This window comes from Dasypus novemcinctus, chromosome 1 (assembly GCF_030445035.2).
Source record: "Dasypus novemcinctus isolate mDasNov1 chromosome 1, mDasNov1.1.hap2, whole genome shotgun sequence".
NCBI classification, from domain to species: domain Eukaryota; kingdom Metazoa; phylum Chordata; class Mammalia; order Cingulata; family Dasypodidae; genus Dasypus; species Dasypus novemcinctus.
In genome coordinates this window covers 183,120,256-183,139,407 of record NC_080673.1, presented here as the reverse complement: position 1 = coordinate 183,139,407, position 19,152 = coordinate 183,120,256, and the positions used below count along the sequence as shown (strand labels likewise).

The 19,152-nt window shown below is 47.0% G+C and overlaps 2 long non-coding RNA genes across 2 annotated transcripts in view; both read left to right on the top strand.

The window, feature by feature from the left end:
- The first annotated feature begins 388 nt into the window (after positions 1 to 388).
- LOC111764931 (uncharacterized) lies at positions 389 to 5,349 on the top strand. Its single transcript, XR_002797409.3, has 4 exons — positions 389 to 500; positions 742 to 918; positions 2,129 to 2,258; positions 5,247 to 5,349. It is a non-coding gene; the product is annotated as an uncharacterized lncRNA (long non-coding RNA).
- Positions 5,344 to 19,152, top strand: part of LOC139436285 (uncharacterized) — a 29,573-nt gene continuing 15,764 nt past the window's right edge. The window contains exons 1-2 of the long non-coding RNA XR_011645456.1: positions 5,344 to 5,455; positions 6,269 to 6,354. This is a non-coding gene — a long non-coding RNA (uncharacterized lncRNA). The remainder of the gene's footprint in view (positions 5,456 to 6,268; positions 6,355 to 19,152) is intronic.

The following is a 19,152-nucleotide window of genomic DNA, read 5'->3' as shown; positions in this document are numbered from 1 at the left end:
TCCAGACTCTTCCTCTCCTTCTCTCCCTTTTCCTGGCCACGATTTTCCTTCTGACTGTTTTACTGATTTGGGGAGGCAGATTGGCAGGGGGCCCGTGATTACCCGCCAGGTCCCAGCAGAGCCACATATCTGCCATGAGACCTTGGATGAGAGGCTTGATGGGCCCCAGAGCCTGGAGGTGGAGACAGGGAGTCACAGCACAGACCCGCAAAGGGTGAGCAGTAAATAGATGATGCTTGCCTTCGCTAGCCCGGGGCCTGGCCTCCAAAGTGTGCCCGATACAGGGTCGTCATGGTCGCTGCTGCAGTGTGCATGCCTTCTAGCTGGAGTTGCTGAATTTTCCTCTAGCAGATTAGCAGGCGAAGAGGAGGACAGCCTCTAAGCCTCGTGGAAGCCCCCCAGGAGGCTGGCTGTGAACACTTGGACAGAAGCGAAGCTGCTGGGTGTGGAGACAACGTCGAGGCCCCGGCTGTGGATGTGTAACGGCGTTTTACTGTAAGGTATTCACGCAGCCTCATTGTTCGCAATCACGTGTCTTCCTTTCCTTCTTCCCACCTGCAGAACCCTCACTTGCCTTTTGACCAATGGCCCATCCACAAGTCCTGTCCCTCCCTGTCCCATCAATTTGGAGCTGTCCAGAATGATGGGGCACCGTGCTCTATGGGATGCTATTGGACACTCAATCTGTGCCACTCAACCGTGTTCAGTCTGTTCATGTGCTCATTTGCTCTTCACCACCAGGTCATGAGATGTTGCCATGACTGTCACCATTTTATGGATGAGGACACGGAGGCTCAGAGAGGTTAAGTAACTTAGCTAAAGCCACACAGCTTGGAATTGTCCTGTACGGAACCCCAGGCAGAGCCAAAACCAGAGCCCGTTCCATTGCTTCCTGCTCCTTCCCCAAGAAGCCACCAGGTATACGCCTGTATTAAGTTGGCCCACGTTCTACCTTCTTCACACTCCTTCCGGAATTACCTTCTCATCTGGCCAGAGTGGGGTTTCTGGATGCCTTCACTGGATGCCTAAATATTGGAAACTCCCTTGGAGTACACATTCCCTCTCCAGCACCCGCCTGGGGACCCCCACCCATAGTCACTTAATGGGGGTGTGTTGGTGGGGGCTTGGAGGTTTCCCACATCTAGAAAAGGGGCCAGCAGCTACTACCCACCCAACTCCTTCCTAAATATTTTGCAAGACAGGTTCTTCAAAGAAATGCCCGAGTAACCCCTACATTTCACAGGTGAGAAAATGCAGCCATGGTGGTACAGGGTAGAAGGGGTTGGGAAGAGGGCTGGTGAAACAGAAGAGACTGGAGAGAAAAAATACATGTAGGAGAAGGATATTCAGAGAAGGCAAGTGGGCGGCAGGACCCGAATCCAGGACAGGCCGACGTGGCCCGGTGGGTCCCGGGTGCTGTTACAAATGCCAGGCTGAGTCCAGTGCAGTAGGCCTGAGGCCCAGCCAGAAAAGGCCGCACTGCCCTGGACCAGGGTTCTAGGAAGGGGGCTCAGCTCTGGGCCTGGGGGGCAAGCGGTGGGAGGAGGTCAGATGAACTCCGCCATCCCTCCCCACCCTGCACAGGGCCGCACACAGGGATCTCTACCTTTGGGGCATCCCAATCCCTGGGTGCAGGTTAAACTCAGATTCCTGGGCCTCTGCCTGGAAGAGTCAGAGCTTGGGGGGCCAAGAGATGAGCATTTTGATGAAAGTCCCTGGAGGTTCTGAAATGAGCCGCAGCCCACCCTTGGAGAGATACTGACTTCGAAGAGCCTTAAACTGCCCTGGCTCCCAGCGTCGGTCACTGCTGCGGTGTCCCACTCCTGCTGTTCTGGGGCTGAGGAGCTCGTCCCTTAGCTGGTCGCTTGGCCTGGACCCAGATGGACAGGGCACGGCAGAGATTGCCAGGGTGTGGAGAAGGGCGTGACCTCAGGGACAATGTCTGCTTGAGAAACAGCCTCCTCCCATCAAGTCCAGGGAGCAGCCAGCAGCAGGAGGCCCTGGGGCAACTGGGGCTGGGAAGGATCTTGGGCGTGGAGAACCAAGACAGGGCTCCAGCCCCCGCCCTTCCATTCACCTCCCCAACGTCCTTATCTGAAAACTGGATCAAAATGTGTTTTTATTTTAGAGTGCCATCGAGAAGATTCCATAACGAAACGGAAGTGGAAATCATCAGGCCCTGTCCCCAGTGAGCTGGACAAGAGGAAGTCATGTTTTGTGATCCTGTGGCCACACTGTGGAGCCCTCACGATGGCCAGGTACCTTTTCTGGGGTCTGATGAGCGTCGGCCTCGGGCGCCTTAACCCGGTGTTGGGTTCATCCAGCAGCGTGAGTTCTGCTTACCAAAAGTGGTGCACTGGGCACTCGCGTTCCACGCCCGGTTCTTACCCACTGAAAGTCTGAGAATGGGTTGAGGTCGTTTCAGCCCCAAGACCTCTACTCGTTTGCTTTACCGGGTAAAATTGCGTGGGGGAGGAGTTGCGAGAGCGCTAGCTATCCTGAGGGAAACTTCGGAGGGAACCAGCTACTAGATGGTTCCAATAGTCTTGCCCCTATACCCAGGTCGGACAACTGATTTGCCCGTCAGGACTGCCACGGACCTCTACCGGAGTTTCCTCTGGCTTCACCCTGCCCAGGCATAGTTCACCGTCTTTCAGGTCCTAACATGTAGGAACTCAGTCCTCACAGCCGCTCTCTGAGGCAGCTACTCTTATTTTTTCATGGTTTACAGTCCAGGAAACTGAACACAGAGATGTAAAGCCACTTGCCAAGATGACACAGCTGAGACTCAGGCCACCTGTCCCTAAAGTTTCTGTTCCTTACCAATATTCTGTTCTGATATTGGGGAAAGCCCTTGCAATACAGTTTTTTTTCAGCCCCCAAACTGTGTTTTTCAAGCATTTGTAAACCATTAACTCCTCCCTTCAAATGAAATAGTTTAAAGAAATCCTAAGCAAAAAGAGGTACACGAGGGCAGCTTTGGTTGAAGGAGGAGTACTGGGGGCGAGAGTCGGGGCCTCCCTTCCCCCAGCCTTGGCGCCAGGAGCCCCCAGGGCAGGGGCTCTGAACCTTTTTTGTTCCACGGATCCCTTACTAAGTCCACACTATACTGTGGATCATTTAATAAATATATCTCGCCGCACCAACACGTCCCCGCAAGAATGATGGCTTTTGAATTTCGAGTTCATGGACCCCTTGTTTAGAGCCCCTGTCCTAGGGACTCCACAGGGCCTGGGTTTAAAAACCGGAAGGCAGCAGCACCTGAGTGATACCTAATTTGAGCTTGACTTTCTCCCTGGCCTTAAGGCCGGAACCTTCTCTCTCTTCTCTGAGAACGAACAGACGCCCACTCCGTCACCCAGGCACAGGGAAAGCCTCTGCTTTCCCTCTCTTGCTCCCTTCCAGGTTTGTGGGCCTTCAGTCACCTCTCTCCTCTCCTGGCTCCTTTCTCTCCATCCCCATCCCAAACCCACCCTGGCAGTGGCCCTTTGCTCTTCTGGCCAGACTCAGAGGAGTAGAAGGGACGGCGGGGCCTGTGCAGCAGCTGAGGGGAGGGGGAGACCCCCCCACCAGCCTCCTTTGCTCCCCCCGCGACCCCAAGAGTGAGAGCAGGGCAGGCTCTGAAGCCAGACTGAGCAGCATCCTGCCCCATCACATGCCTTTTCATCTCGGCATCGCTGTAAACAAGCAGCCTCATGACAGCCCATTTTACAGATGGGGAAACTGTCATCATTGTAATGAAGCCCAGAGGGAGAGAGCTTTTGTCTGCGGATCACAAAGGACTCTTGCAACACACTAATTAGAGTTCCAAGGAGAAGTCACCACCGTTCTGGCCGCTTTTCAGTCCTGAAAAGAGGAGAAGGGAGGGGAGAAGGGAGGAGTGTCGGGATTAGGACCCCGCAGCCCATTTCCCAGCTCAGGCACCAGGCAGGCCGGGGGGGGGGGGGGGGGGGGCCGGGGGGGGGAGGCGCCCACCTGTGTCCAGCAGTAACTGAACTGAATGGGGTGTAGAAATGGGGGGAAAGCCTGTAACATATTCATGCAATAGTGATCACCATGTGAACTAACACGTGGATGCTTCTTATTTGCTAAGCACAGTTCCTGGTGACTTGTGAAAAATCGGGGCTTTTTGGGGGAAGGATGGGGAGATGCAACTGTTAAGCGTTGATCACTACTTGGAAGACATTGGATTTTTTTTAGCCAGTGAGCCTGATGCTTTGGGACCATGGGTCTCACAGCTGCCTGTAAAGGGGATTAGAAAAGGGAGTGGTAGAAACGTGAGCGGCCATTGCCCCAGTCCTGGTCAAGGCTTGAGGTGACACACCTGCCATCTCCCTTAGGACTGGCAGCAGCCAGGGAAAGGAATGTGGGTGGAGCACTATTATAAAGCAGCTATCAAGGGGACTCCACAGCAGGGTACAGGGAATATGGAAAAGAGAGAATTAAGTCTACCTCCAAGGTCTCAAGCCGTATTTTCTGGGGTGGGAGTGGGGAAGACTGAAAAATTGGGGTGCCTCCAATATCCACACTCTGGCTGATGCTTAGAGCCCACCCCCAGATTCTGATTCAACTGACCTGGAGGAGAGGCTGGGCTTGGGCGTCCATGTAATCCAAGCCATGGTCACTGTTCTACACCTCTGCACGATCCGACTCCAAGTGTGGTCCAAGATGGATGGGCAGCATTGGCACTGCCTGGAAACTAGTTACAAATACAGATTTTGGGGCCCCATCGGAGGCCTACTTTATCCACGGGTTTGCCTCTTTAGTTGTGCCCAAACTTGATGCGCCCACAAGTTCCCTGGGGATCTTGTTAAAATGCAGATTGTGATTCTGATTTTTAAAAATATTTTATTGTTACCTTATATATACAATCTAACAGTCTCCCCTCCCCGTGCCCCCGTGTTTTAAGGAGGTACCCGGGGTTGAACCTGTGCAGCAGCTGAGGGGAGGGGGGAGACCCCCCCACCAGCCTCCTTGGCTCCCCCCCACCCCGAGAGTGAGAGCTGCTTCGCAGGCGCTCAACCACTGAGCCACACCCACTTCCCTGAGTCTGATTTAGATCTTCCTAAATCCTAACTCTGAGATCGGCAGGTGGACCCAGTAGGTTGCCAGGCTGATGCTAGCTGACATTTCTCTGGTGACTTAGAACTCACGAAGCCACTTCAGTAGCCCCATGCCTGTCCTGCCCTGCGGAACGGGCTACCCAGGTGCTAGATACCTCACTTTAGTGGTTCTCTTTGATACAGTGGAGGGTCTGAGCCAGGAAGCCACCTACTTGCTCAAAGCCCCACAGTGAAGAAGAGGCCGAGTGGGACTTGCAACTCCAGTCTTTCCAGCATCACATAGCAGATAACCTTAATTACAGCCAAGAGCCTTGCTTAAATGTTTGTTAGTTGAATGACGGATCACCACACCCTGTGAAGACAGTGGATGATGACCACATGTGGGAGGCGAGGTATGCGTTTCAGTGTTTCTCCACCTGGGCTACAAGATGGAATCTTCTGTGAAGCTTGAGAAAAACACTTGAGATTCTGAGTTCACTGATCTGGACGTAGGCTGTGCATTGAGACTTTTTTTAAAAAGCTGTTCAGGTGATTCTCATGTGCAGCCTGTTGGAAACTCCTATCTTGGAAGCCCTTTCTGTGTCCTGCACCACCCACCACAGTCTTGTGGCTTGAGTGGAGACAACCTCTTGGCTGCTCAAATCCCTGTGTCCAGGCCCTGGAATCGGTCCATGATGCCTGGGCAGTGAGGGCACCTGGTCCATCAGAATCTCAGCCCGCAGCCCCATTCAGGGCTGCCAGATTTAGCAAATAAAATTACAGGATGCCCCGTTAAACTTGAATGTCAGATAAACAATGGGGACGTTTTTAGTATGAGCATGCCCTTTCAGATAAATGACGAGTAAATTTTTAGTACTTCGTTTGCATAGGATATCAACTTAAAAAAAAAATTGTTCATCATTTAGCTGAAATTCAAACTTAATGGGGTGTCCTGTAATTTTTATTTGACAACCCTATTCCTCACTCCCAGTGACCAAGCCTTCCAAAGGGAAGGTATCCAAGGCGAGGGTGTCTGGGCCAATTTGGGGGCACCCAGCTTTGTCAGGGAAGGCAGCCAGGAAGGATTATTTTCCAGGGTCCTTTATAAAAACTGCCCCAGATGGACAGAGATAACACTCTCCTTGTCTTCTTGGCTGCGGAGTCGGCTTTCCATGAATAAGTTTCATAAGAATGAGCAAACCGGTTTCTCTTCTCCCTGGCACCAGATGGTGTATGCCAGTGACGCAGCCCATCTAGAATCATCCGGGAGCCCAGAAGTTGAACATGGAAAGACTTTTTTTCCTGGAACCAGGTAACATGAGCCAAAAATCTATATATAAAATTTGGTAGAAATGTCGTCGATGGCCCATTCTGAGAAGGTTGGCCGTAGATGATCTTTGCTTAAAGATGCAGCTGGCACCCAACCAATGCTATGTAACAAAAACAATAACTATTGAGTGAAGTCAGTGGAAAAGCAAGGTATAAATTAGGATATGTTGCTTATTCACTCACTCATTCAAAAAATATTTCTTTCTCAACCACTATGCGTCGAGCAGTGGGTATGCAAAGAGGCACCCCTGCCCTCAGTTGCTCCCACTCTGTTGAGGGGAGAGAGATAAGTAAAGGCAATTTTAATGCAACCTGATGAGTACTTTGATGAGCGTGAGTAGTACAATGTGTTATGGGCACCACTGGAGGGGACTTACATAGAGCTGGAAGTCAGGAAAGAGACTCTGGAGGGAGACCTGAAACACAGGTAGGAATTAGTGGGGTGGAGAGGGTGGGAGGAATAGAGAGTTCTCCAGGCTGAGGAAAGAGCATGTGGACGAGCTGACAAAAGGGAGAGAACACAGCACCCTCAAGGAACTGCACGCTCCGGGGTATGGCTGGAGAGGACTGGGCGGCAGTCTCAGGGTAAACCTCAGAAAGACTGAAGTTCAAAGGAAAGTCGTGGAAGGGAACTCAAGCAGAAGAAGGATATGATCAGATGGGTCCTGGCTATCTGGTAGGAGGACGCACTGGAAGCAGCAAGACTGGAGCCAGGGAGACCATATCAAAGGCTGTTGGAGGCATCCAGGACGTCACCTGCTTAGGGCGGTGGCAAAGGGGCAGAGAGAAGAAGACGTGTTGCAGAGGCGTCATTACCTGCAGGACATGGCGATTTAGAGGAGGTGAGGGGTAAAGAAGGGTAGTGTCGAGGATGGCTCCGGGATTTGTGGCACAGTCAATGCACAGGGCAGGTAGAACACAGGGTGTGTAGGCTTGAACACACAGCTGCCTTCTTGACCAGCCTCACGGATGGCCAACAGACTTTTCCAGTCGAGTGTGGCCAGTAGGGAAGTCTTGGTCTTATTCTCCCCCATCCCACTGGATCTCTCTCCCTTTTCCCTGTTGCTTTCTTTCTCTCTTTATTTCCTCTTAATTCCAGTTCTGCCTCCATCTGTTTGACCTCAGGTGGGTCACAAAACCCCTGTGGTGTGAACACATTTTGGGAAATATTGACTAGGTGCAAATGCTGAGATAGCTTAATAGAAAGGCTGGGGAGACTAAAGAGCAACAGGACAATTAAAATCTGTAGTTTGGCAGTAAAAGCTGGAAGTTTGAGTATTAGTTCAGAATGAGCAGGGACACGATCTTAGAGGGCACAGCTGAGGGAAAAGTAGAACAAGCATTTCCCTTGGCCCACACTATTTAAAAAGGAGTGGGGGGAGAGTTTACATAAATATCCAGTATCAGAGCATTTGATAACACCGGGGTCACATTCCTACATAGCAATAATTGGCTACCCTGTTTCCATTAGGCAAATATTCTTCAATTTGTCACAGTCCCCACCACTCCTTATTACATTATCCTTTGCCCACTTCGATCATTTATGTTATATAGGGGTGTTTGAATTTATGACTCTGATTTACCTGATTCTTGTAGACTTCATAGGAGCTAGAATAATGGTTTATACTCTATAACTACTACTCAGGCATTTACTTTCATAACTTGTCCCTTTTTTTTCCTGATTTAAAAGTTGTTCATGCTGATAGTAGAAAACGTGGAAATACAGAGAAGTATAAAAAAGAAAACAATAGCATATATAATAACCATAATTCAGAGATAACTACTATTAACCTACTGGTATATTCCTTCCCATTGTCTTCTGTACATCTACATAGCTTTTTAAAAAATCATATTTGGAATCACACCATATATACAATTTTGTATCTTACTTTATTGAGGGTAGCTTATATCAGCAACTAAGTATAATTTGTTCCGTTATAATGGAATAGTTGAGTTTCTAAGAAACCTTACATTATTAAAAAAATAACTTATAGTGGGATGAGAGAGGTTACAGGCTAGAACTCTTTTAGACTTACAATAAAAAAGGTATTTTTCCTGCCAGGAAGTCTTAGAATACTTTTATTAAAGAGTCACAGCTCTAGAAAATGTGAGAGGTGGTGAGGGTGGGGTATATGGAACCCCTTATATTTTCAATGTAACATTTATGTAGTCTAAAGCTTCAATTTTTAAAAAAAGGTACAGCTCTGGAAGTTAAAAATTGGGTGAGTGCCTGCTTCGCATGTTTGAGGTCCCAGGTTCAATCCTGGGTACCGCCTTAAAAAAATTGTTGAGAAATTCAACATTATATGGCTCAAAAATGATTCTAATGATAAATGTGATAATGGGAAAAACGATTTTTCAAAATTAATATGACACTTTCATATGTGTGAAACTAAATAGTTGTGTAACATAATAAATTAGATTTATGAATAGGCATTGACAATTTCATCTATATCCTAACATATGAGTTGTTAAAATATATTTAATGCAAAAATTGTAGATCTCCTTATATTGCTGCATAAGTAGCAAGTATTTGGCACTTTATCTGGAATCACATCATCTGATAACTAGGAAATAGGATTTCCCTCTACAAATCACCATAAATGATTGGCCTTGAAGGTCCTCTGTGATGGCAAACTTACAACGCCAGGAGTGCCATCCAGAGCTTCGTTACTGAAAAATTCTTCCTTACACTCAACAGAGAATCTTCTGCCAACCTCTACCCAGTAGCCCAATACTGTTCTCAAAGTCTAATCTAGTTCTTTTCTATATGACAGCATTTTGAGTATTTCAGGAAAGTCATTATGTTAACAAGTAGTCCTTTCTAATTAAGGGTCTCCAATTTTTTTCAACTGTTCCTGGTAACCATGGTTTCCAGATGTGCCTAGAAACTCAGCATGATTTTAGGATTATATAAAATAAAAAGGAGTTAAATGAAGTTTATCTTTGGGTTAGAACAACAAGAAGAAGGGACATATAGGGAATCTGGTAAATTCTTATGAGCCATCCAATGAGACAGAGTCAGTCAAGACTTCTCTTACAAGTGACAGAAAACACAACTCAAAACTGGCTTAAACAAAACAAGCAAACTAATGAGGAATTTACTGTGGCCCATGGAAGTGAAAAGTCCAAGAGTTGAGTCTGGCCTTCAGTATAACTTGATCCAGGAACTCAAATGATGCCACTAGGACTTGGTTTCTCTCCACCTGTCAGTTCTGCCATCTGCTATACTGCTGTTATATTTGTTTAAAAATTTGATAACTCCCTGCAGCTCCAGACTCATATCCTCCAAAGTTCAAATTCAGCTGGAAAGAGTACTAGAAGTTCTAATGAAATCTCATTACATTTCACTGGCTCCAACTGTGTCACATGCCTCCTTTGGAACAATTCATTGGGCTGGAGGAAAGGATGATCTGGCTGGCCAGCCCTGAGGCACATGTTCACCTCTGAAGCCAAGAATGGAAGTACCACCAAGATGTATGAGTGGAGGAGGGGTGTATTCGTCAAAGGGGTGCCGATGCAAACAACCAGAACTCTGTTGGCTTTTATAAAGGGTATATTTTTGGGGTAGAAACCTACAGTCACCAGGTCCTAAGAAGTCCAACTCAAGTTACCATAAGAGGAGGTTTCTCATTAAAATGTGTGTTGCCACGTGTTGAAGCAAGATGGCAGGTAATATCTGTGATGGGTCAACCTTCCTCTTTCCTCTTAAGGCTCGTTTGGTCCAGCTCGCTCCTATCTCAGCTGCAGGCTGGCATAGGGCTCGTCTCTCTTCTGGGGAGCTCATTTCTTTCCGGGCTCAGCTATTCCGTTCTCTTCACAAGGTCAGCTGTAAATTGTGTGACGAATGGCTCATCTTCCTTCCTGGGGCCTCTGATGTGTCTATGGATCTGACTCTCCCTCTGTGTATCTTTTCTGTGTATTTCTTCTTCTGTGTATCTCTCTGAGTGACTGTCTGTTTATATTGCCCACAAAGGGGGCACGGACTCAGGCTGAGTTGCCCTAATGATGTGGCCACAACAAAGCCCTAATCTTGAGTTAACAAAGTAAAAGTGAAACCTCTAAACCGGACTTGGTCCAGTGGTTAGGGCATGCATCTACCACATGGGAGGTCCGCAGTTCAAACCCCGGGCCTCCTTGACCCAGGTGGAGCTGGCCCATGCGCAGTGCTGATGGGCACAAGGAGTGCCCTGCCGCGCAGGGGTGTCCCCCATGTAGGGGAACCCCACGCGCAAGGAGCGTGCCCTGTAAGGAGAGCCACCCAGTGCGAAAGAAAGTTCAGCCTGCCCAGGAATGGTGCTGCACACACGGAAAGCTGACACAACAAGATGACGCAGCAAAAAGAAACACAGATTCCCTTGCCGCTGACAACAATAGAAGCAGACAAAGAACACACAGGAAATAGACACAGAGAACAGACAACTGGGGTGGGGTGGGGGTGGGGGTGGGAAGGGGCAAGAAGTAAATAAATAAATCTTTTTAAAAAATAAATAAATTTAATACAATCAAAAGGGGTATCATGTCCAGAGGAAGAGACCAGTTTACAAACATAATATCTCTTTTTGGAATTCATAAATAATATCAAACTGCCACAAGGGGCGATTCCCCAGAGGGAAATCTGGGTGCTATTGTCCTAAGGAGTGGGAGTGGAGTGAGTTCGCATTCTATTTATTAAATTCTTTTTTTAGAGGCAAGGGGAATCAGAGTTCAAAGAGATGAAGCTGTTTGCTCAAGGTCACACATTTAGAATGTACTGGAACTGGGAGTCATGCCTGCCTGACTCCAAAGCTGCTCTTGTCCCCTGTGCCCACTTTGTGTATTGGGGATCTTCGGCAGATTGGCACTGAACCAGAGCAAATGCTTCTCCATTTCCTGTAGCGTGGTAACTGTAGGGGGCAAAGTAACTGAACTTTAAGCCCTGGTGTTTGGTCAACTCTGACAAATTGTTTAGGCTAAGCTTCATGTTTCATCCAGAATTCCTGGCAAGTATTTCAATTTCTCCATGATTGGACCATGAGCTCACCAGCATCTTCCCAGAACTCGGGGGCGTGGCTGCTGGGGCCATAGAAGCCAGTCACCCCTTCATCTTGAGCTTTGTTTCTGGCAGCAGGTACAGTGTTGTCCCTGGGCCTTTCCTAACACAGCCTCAACAGTGTGCCTACTGAGCTCGCATTCAAGAGTGGAACCCCTAAGAGGATCCTGCTTCTTAGATGAGGTTTGCTTGGCCAGTGCACTGTGTGCGTATGTGTGTTTCATTTTACTTTTAAATAATTTCAAATGAATAGGGAAGTAGTAAAAGTCCAACAGTCCCTCAGGATTTAGGGAGTGCTCAGGAGAGACCAAGCACCTGATGGTTAACTGTAATTACTGCTTGGAGAATGCATGTGGTGAGGGTGGAGCAGGTGGAACCAGTTGCTCTATGGTGTGTCCTGGCAACACAGGCCCAGGCACAATAAAGTCTTTTAGCCAATGACTGCTTTATCACTACACAGCACAAAGGGTGCAAAAGGGCTGGGAAGTGATCCCATCAGGGCCAGTCTCCCAGGAAGGTCCAGCTACTGGAGTTACTGGTGGTGGATGGCAGCTCCACTTTGGAGCTACTACTTTGCCTCCGAGAGGAGAGACCCCACACTGTTGGAGAGTTGTGTATTTCTACAACCCCAGGGCTGGGGGGCCCTGCCACTGAGAGGTCCTGCCCTGATAAGCAACTGGAACTGCTCGCTCCTGGTTTCTGGCTTTCACCCCTGGTCAGGACTTTTCCTTTGATGGAACATCTCCCTCCTGCTGTGGGTTGGAAACAGACTGAAACAGAAAAGGAGGAGTGGGTAGATGAGGACTGGGAGAAGGCTTCTCGGGGTGTCCCTGAGGAGTTAATAACAATACCACCATCCACGTGGGCCCTGGTTTGGGGTATACTAGACTGAGCCCCTGAAGTCAGGTGTGTTTTCCATTCCTATATACCTCCACCTGCAGTGCGGGGTGCAGATGAGTAGAAGGAAGACATGCCTACAGTGAGTTATGATCTTTATAGTTCTTTAGGAGGATGTCTGTTTCAAGCTTTCTCAAATAAGAAGGGGATCTCTTGAAATCAATGGGAGCTCTCCTGATGGATGAGATCAAAAGGCAAACATAGGGAAGGGCCAGATAATAGATGCAGGATGAAAGCAAGTGTGGAGGGAAAGATCATGTATGTTAATTAGTAACTTCGTGAATCAAAGTTCACGTATTTCCATGCCTGGTAGGCATGGAAGTGTGGAGGGTGGGAGTCCCAGATGGGTAGTGGCTCATCCTTAACTCTTTTCTCATATTTGCCAAGCTCCCTTTGTAAAGAATAGAAAGGAGGCCTCAGGTTTGCAGTCTTCCCTCGGCAGAAATACCTGGTTAGAACTGAACACCCCCTGGCCCTTCCCATTCCCTGGGAACCAGGAGCCCCAGCATATCCAGCCCTTAGGATTGGAGGGAAATGACGTGCAGATGGAGGGGTGGTGAGACCCTCTTGTGAAGCTGCTAGAGCAGCAGGTCCAGCTGCAGCAGCAAAGGGACCCTGGCTGTGTTGTCCCAGCAGTAAGTAACCGTGTGAATCAAAAAGGGGCCATACTAAATGCCTTTCCATCTTCCCCACCACACATCTCCTTCCTCTCTGCCTCCCTTCATTCCCTAAACCACAACACTCAAACAAAAAAGCACAAAGGACTCACTGTGGTGGTTTGGAACTGTATGTGCCCCAGAAAAACATGTTCTAAAAGTTAATCCGTTCCTGTGAGTGTGAACCCACAGTAAGTAGGACCATCTGGTGGGGCTACTTCAGTTAAGGAGTGACCCACCTCAATCGGTGTGGGCATTAATCCTATTATTGGAGTCCCTTATAAGAGAATTGAATTCAGACAAAGAGCGAGCGAGCCACAGATGGAGCAGCCAGAGCTGATCATCAGCCGAACTCAGAAGGGAAGGGAGAGATCAGGAGACACTGCCATGTGACAAATGAAGGACCAAGGATCACCATCAGCCAGCCCGGCAGCACCACCATCTTGGGGGAGAAAGCATCACCATGATGATGCCTTCATTTGGACTTTCTTTTCACCTTAAAACCTTAAGCTAGTGATTCTCCATTGTTTAACCAGGCCCATTTCATGGTATATGCTTTGTGTGGACTAGGAAAATAAAACACTCACTAAGGTCTTTAATAAAAGTATGCTAGTGTTGGAAAGTCAAAAGTTGGGAAGTAGAATGAAATAAATAGACAAGTCAATCCACCCATGAGGCAATCAAAATAGCACAACTTGTGAAAAGAAAATTTATAGACTTTGTAATTGTTTCTAGTTCTGTAATTAAGAGTGACCTTTGTAATACAAATATGTTTTTTTAAAAATAGAAACAATTCCCCCTGGATTGTATCACCAGACCATTTAGTGACTTATTCATTTACACCATTAACAGACTGTAAAAGATGAACTCGGACTTAAGTTGAAAGGTATGTGGGAGGGAGACAGGAAGAATCATTCTAAAGTTCGACCAAATCCCTAAGTTTAAAAATACCCTTAATGGTTTAATTGCTTAGTAGTCACCTTGTATACACAACACGAATTCTTAAAATGATTAACAAGAGGAAAAGATTGGTGGCAGCCCATAACATTTCCCTTATTTAGAAAGCATTTGGGGCAGAGTTCATAATGCAGTCTTAAAATAGTCATAAGCATATTTTGATTTCCGGAGCTAAAGACTCCATAAGCCCTATCCAGGGTACCTGGGTGGTAATTAGCATTAAGCTACGTGGGTCCATTTCTCATTTCACACTTTATGGACCCCTTAGTTCCACTTCAGCAGTGATGGAGTGAAACTATCAGGTATTCATATATGCCTAATCACACCGGAGACTCTCACGGGGAAAACACGCCTTCAGTAGGACCTAGCCAGTGAATTCTTGTCTGCTGAAACATACACCAGTTTTCAGTGTATCCAGGGTTGGTCTTAAAGCCAGTCCTTTTCTTTCCTTCCATGTTGTGACAAGGACTCTGACACCTTGGGATGCCACCTCTGATGTCATGGAGGTTTCTTGACTTGATTTTGGGAGACAGACCAGGGGAACTTCACTGCCTGAGGCTCCTCATTCTCAGAGCTAGCGTCTGAGCCTTCTCCTGCTGTAGCAGGTGGTAGAGGGAGATGGAGAGAGAGGTGTTTCTCCTGACATGTTCAATGATGTGATAACACACGTTTCATATAAGTAATTGCCCCATGAATTTGTTTTTTGAGTACTTCCACCTGCATAGTTGGGCCGCTGGGGAGGACGAATTATATAATGAGGCCCGATGAGATAGTTTCCCCTTCTCTCTGCCTTGCAGATGTTGACTTTTGTCAGAGGCCAGGTGTCCAGTGGATCACGCATCCCCTTAGGTGGGAGGGTCTGAGCTGGCCTGGGGAACTTCATCTGTGGGAAGTTGCTGTTATTTCTTACTTCTATGTGTTTCAAACCCATCAAACCGGACTCCTCTCTAGGAGAATTATTGATGTAGAAACGTTTCCCTTTCATGATGGCCTGTGCTCTGGGGACTTAAGAATGACCAGTTTGATTTGGGTTCTTAAAAATTAATCAAGCATCCTCTTAAATGGGATTATTCACATTCCTGAGGCATGTCAAGTGAAATTGGAATCTGCTCCAATATTTGTGCTGGAAGCAAATGGATATTTTATAGCCAGGCTTTGGGGGAAGATGCCAGATGTCCAGACAGCAAAAAAATAACCTTGCTGGGAGGATTGGCAGTCAGAGGGCATGAATGGAGTCACACACTGCACTTTGCAGCTAGGGTTGGGACAGCGGTTGCCACCGAGAAACCCTTGAGTGGCTGCTTGGCAGACGGCTTTGCATCAAAGAGTCAGGCCATGAATAACCTTACCTCTAGGTAACTTCTGGATGACCAGGTCTGGAGCACATCAGTACTAAAACAGTTTCACATGTTCTGCTGAGTTAGTGATGGTTATTTTGTCTGGCCATCTGTTCCTTTGCGTGTGTTTGTGGGGTGTGTATGCAGAGACCTTGATTAAAAAACCAGGGGGCCTAGAACCACCTTCTCCATGAGAATCCTTGCCCCATTTCTGATGTATTTTCAGCTACCAACATGGATAGCTTCAGATTGACCACAGGACATGTTAATCCATGTACAGCAAACACTTCCTGCTAGAAACCAGAAACCTGAGTTTACTTCAGCAAAGAAATGTGGCTGTTTGTCTTTCTTTTCCCCACTTTAGGGAGGCTGATCAGTGGCCACTGAGACATAGAGTCCACCAGCTGGGAGGGGGTACATCTGGAGGCCAGGTGGGGTTCAAATGGAGGAGGAATAGGGTCTCCAGAAGGACCCTCATGACCACCCAATATAATTTCCCTCCTACTCCAGGCATTTCCTACCACATCATTTTGATATATTTCCATGAATATCATAGCATTTAATGCTATCTAAAATTGTCTTGTTAATTTAAGTATTTACTTGCCTATGGTCTCTTGCCCCCCTAGAAAGTCAACTCAAGGGAGCAGGGAACTCATTTGTCTTGCTCACCACTCTGTCCTCAGCACCTTGGACAGTGCCTGGCCTAGGTAGGTACTCGATAAATATTTGTAGAATGCTGGGGGTGAACATTCAATATAGCCCCACACTTAAAAAAAAAATTCAGATGTTTGGGTTAGGAATTTTACTAAAATGAATTATTTGGTTCCATTCTTCTGTAGATAAACGATAACAGAAAATTAAACCTACTCTGAGAGTCAGGGTCATCATAAAGACCAACAGTCATTATAACAGTTTATAATCCAGTCCTATGGAAATACATGAGGTTTTTTGTTTTTTATCCCTACACAAACCACTGGGGTTGTTGAATTCTTAGCTCTGATTTTTATAGTTTTTCTTTCTTTATTTTGGCCAGGCTATCAGCTCTTTTTAGTCTATCATTGGAGTGACTCCAACAGCCATTCTCCTCCCATTCATTTATGACTTTGGTGGACTTAGAAATTGGGTAATTAAGTTTGTGAGAGATCAATCTAAAATACAAGTAAATAGCTCCTGATTAAGAAGTAAGGGGATCTCCTGTGAAGTACATAGCTGTCAAAACATGTGCCTGGTGGCCTTTATCTAACTTATACCAAACTTTTACCTCTCCTATTTCATGGAGTTGAGTTAGAGAATTTTGGTTGCAAGCAACAGAAGCTGATTGTTGTTATCTCAAGCAAAATGGGGGCATTTTTTAAGACCGAGGGGAAAGCTCATAGAATTGTAGGTTATATGTCATCAAGTAGCTTACAGCCTGCATGAGGAACTTTAATAAAACGAGTTTGAGTAATTTAAGAGGCATCATAATGTTATTTTTGTCAAGTCTCCAAATAATTTGTAAATTAATTATAAGGGCTAGAAATTCTGAGGAAGAAGGGATCCCTGTACAGCAGGAGTTTTCACATAGGCTTGAGGGAAGAGGCGAGATGGGAGTTGGAACCTAAGGGTGATTGTAATTTATGTAAATGGAGAGGAGTGGGGGCATGGCCAGGATGAGATAAGATAGAGAAGTGGGGGGAGGGGCAACCCAGGATCCAGGAACAGCACAAGCAAAATCATGGGAGCAGAATACTGTAAAACAATTTAAGGGGGATGTAAGTAAACCAGTCTGTATGGAGCAGAGGTCTACAGAAGGAGGGTAGTGGGAAAAGTTGATCATGCCAGATTAGATGCAGCAACTTTCATAGCTGAGCAATTGACCTAGTGGACACAGCAAAAACCCATCAGCAACTTTTAACCAATACTTATTTACAGTCTCTTCTATAGGTAGTTCATTCATACACTGACCTTGCCTTCTTTTTTCTTTTTTTAAGGATTTATTTATTTATTTATTTCTCTCCTCTTCTCCCCCTGCCCCAGTTGTCTGTTCTGTGTCTATTTGCTGCGTGTTCTTTGTCCGCTTCTGTTGTTGTCAGCGGCATGGGAATCTGTTTCTTTTTGTTGCGTCATCTTGTTGTGTCAGCTCTCCATGTGGGCAGCACCATTCCTGGGCAGGCTGCACTTTCTTTTGCACTGGGCGGCTCTCCTTACCGGGCGCACTCCTTGTGCGTGGGGCTCCTCTATGAGGGGACACCCCTGTATGGCACGGCACTCCTTGCGCGCATCAGCACTGCGCGTGGGCCAGCTCCACATGGATCAAGGAGGCCTGGGGTTTGAACTGCAGACCTCCCAAGTGGTAGACGGACTCCCTAAGCACTGGGCCAAGTCTGCTTCCCGACCTTGCCTTCTTTAACTCTCAAATGGAAAGTGACTGCAGGTAGGTCTACCATTATTTCATCCCCAGAATTCCATAATCTTTTTCCAAAATCTATTGCTCAAATTGGGATGTTGCAAAATGCTAAATTTCAGACAAAGTAAGCTTGACCTTGAAGGGCAAGAAGTTTGGTCCTTAACAATCGTTCTGGATAATAATAATGATAGCTAAAATTTTTAAAAATTATTTTTATTGTCTTTTTAAAAAAGATAAATAAATCACACAAAACATTATGTTAAAAAATGTAAGAAGTTCCCATATACCCCACTCCCCCCCCCCCCCAACTCCTCCCACATCAACATCCCCTTTCACCAGTAAGGCACATTTATTGCATTTGGTGAATACACCCTGGAGCACTGCCACACCGCACAGACCATAGTTTACATTGTAGTTCACTCTCTCCCCCAGTCCATCCACTGGGTTATGGCAGGATATACAATGTCCTGCATCTGTCCCAGCAATATCATTCAGAACAACTCCAAGTCCCAAAAATACCCCATATCACACCTTTTCCTCCCTCTTCCTGCCCTCAGCAACTCCCATGGCCACTGTCTCCACATCAATGACACAATTTCTTCCTTAGCTAGAGTCACAACAGTTCTATAGTAGAATACCAGCAAGTCCACCCAATCCATATTATATTCCTCCATCCTGTGGACTCTGGGATGGCGATGTCCACTCCACGTATAAATTGAGAGGAGCTTGGATCCCACATGGCTGATGGATGTGATTCTCCTGCTTGAAGTTGTAGACACTCTCGGTTCCCTGGTGTGGTGGTTGACCATTCTCACCTTCCCATCAGTGACCTGGGTAAGGCCAATAAACTGGAGAGTAGGTGTTGCAACTCTGCTGAGGCTTAGGGCCCAGCTGGCACATGGATGGTCCAGAGATTCAAGTCTCCTGAGCATACACAAACCCCAGTGCCAATCACAGGTTCAGTAAAAGTGACAGAAGAGGAATGTGTAGAGAGACCGTATCTGAGTCCAACTCCATTACAATCAGGAGCACAAATTCCAAAGTAGGGCCCACTGGCAAGGCAACGAACTCCAGAGCCATTGGTTATGACCATAGAACCTGTGTGTCTCTCTAGCCCTTAGGAGCACCAGTACCTGGGGTTGTATTCAGCTGTCTCTGGAATCCTGCTGAGATGTGCATAAGCACGATCCCACTGATGAACTCCTGACTCTTTTTGAAGTCTCTTAGTCATATAAACTCATTTGTGTTTACCATCTCCCCCTTTTATTCAAGGTCTTTTTCTAGTTGTGTCACAAGCTGGTGATGGTAGTAATCCCTTGGAGCCAGGGAGGCTCATCCCTGGGAGTCTTGTCCCACACTAGGAAGAAGGTAATGCATTTACATGCTGAGTTTGGCTTAGAGAGCGGCCACATTTGAGCAACATGGGAGCTCTCAGGAGGTAACTCTTAGGCATGCTGCAGCTCTAGGCCTAGTTGAAATTTCAAGCACACAGGCTCAGAAGCATAATCTTCAGTAT